The sequence below is a fragment of the Phalaenopsis equestris genome, unplaced genomic scaffold, assembly GCF_001263595.1.
Source record: "Phalaenopsis equestris unplaced genomic scaffold, ASM126359v1 Scaffold000233, whole genome shotgun sequence".
In the NCBI taxonomy this organism is placed as follows: domain Eukaryota; kingdom Viridiplantae; phylum Streptophyta; class Magnoliopsida; order Asparagales; family Orchidaceae; genus Phalaenopsis; species Phalaenopsis equestris.
Window position 1 is genome coordinate 1,141,146 of NW_018164675.1, and position 273 is coordinate 1,141,418.

Consider the following 273-nt stretch of genomic DNA (forward strand, 5'->3'; position numbering starts at 1 on the left):
GGGCTCCACTATTTTTAACATTGGTCAATGCCAGTGTATTGCGGTGGGTCCCACTTAACACATGGCGCCCACCATTAGACTCCGAACGAAAACTACGTTAGGAATCTTGATGTAATATTTTCTCGTGTGTGAGACGCTGACCATGAATCTTTGGTTGGGAGCTGTGTTGTCACTCGTGAATCTGTCTGCAACGCAGAATCAAATAGTTAGACAGGTGAAATTGGTTGGAAACTCTAACATAATCACTCACAATCTTTTTACTATATATATATA